This window comes from Arachis ipaensis, chromosome B4 (assembly GCF_059453495.1).
Source record: "Arachis ipaensis isolate K30076 ecotype BB chromosome B4, ASM5945349v1, whole genome shotgun sequence".
Classification (NCBI taxonomy): domain Eukaryota; kingdom Viridiplantae; phylum Streptophyta; class Magnoliopsida; order Fabales; family Fabaceae; genus Arachis; species Arachis ipaensis.
In genome coordinates, this window is record NC_142439.1 from 30,679,081 (window position 1) to 30,679,984 (window position 904).

Consider the following 904-nt stretch of genomic DNA (forward strand, 5'->3'; position numbering starts at 1 on the left):
GAGTCAATATTTTATTCTGAGCCAATATGGCATTCAGAGTATCAACCTCAAGAACTCCCTTCTTCATAGGCGTCCCATTACTCACAGGATTCCTTTCAGAAGTGTACATGAACTGGTTATTAGCAACCATGTCAATGAGTTCTTGAGCTTCTGCAGGCGTTTTCTTTAGGTGAATGGATCCACCTGCAGAAGTGTCCAGTGACATCTTTGATAGCTCAGATAAACCATCATAGAATATATCCAGGATGGTCCATTCTGAAAGCATGTCAGAAGGACACTTTTTGGTCAACTGTTTGTATCTTTCCCAAGCTTCATAGAGGGATTCACCTTCTTTCTGTCTGAAGGTTTGAACATCAGCTCTAAGCTTGCTCAGCTTTTGAGGAGGAAAGTACTTGGCTAAGAAAGCCGTGACCAGCTTATCCCAAGAGTTCAGGCTGTCTTTGGGTTGAGAATCCAACCATAATCTAGCTCTGTCTCTTACAGCAAAAGGGAAAAGCATGAGCCTGTAGACTTCAGGATCTACTCCATTAGTCTTAACAGTATCACATATCTGCAAGAATTCAGTTAAGAACTGAAAAGGATCTTCAGATGGAAGTCCATGAAACTTGCAGTTCTGTTGTATCAGAGAAACTAATTGAGGTTTCAGCTCAAAGTTGTTTGCTCCAATGGCAGGAATGGAGATGCTTTTTCCATGTAAATTGGAATTAGGTGCAGTAAAGTCACCAAGCATCTTCCTTACATTATTATTATTTTCGGCTGCCATCTCCTCTTCCTGTTCGAAAATTTCTGAAAGGTTATCTCTGGATTGTTGTATTTTAGCTTCTCTTAGTTTCCTTTTCAGAGTCCTTTCAGGTTCTGGATCTGCTTCCACAAGAATGTTCTTATCCTTGCTCCTGCTCATATG

General features: G+C 40.7%; 1 non-coding gene across 1 annotated transcript; it reads left to right on the forward strand.

Moving 5' to 3' along the window:
- The first annotated feature begins 259 nt into the window (after positions 1-259).
- On the forward strand, positions 260-367 carry LOC148567070 (small nucleolar RNA R71). Its single transcript, XR_015881788.1, has one exon. It is a non-coding gene; the product is annotated as a small nucleolar RNA R71 (small nucleolar RNA).
- Positions 368-904: the final 537 nt, after the last annotated feature.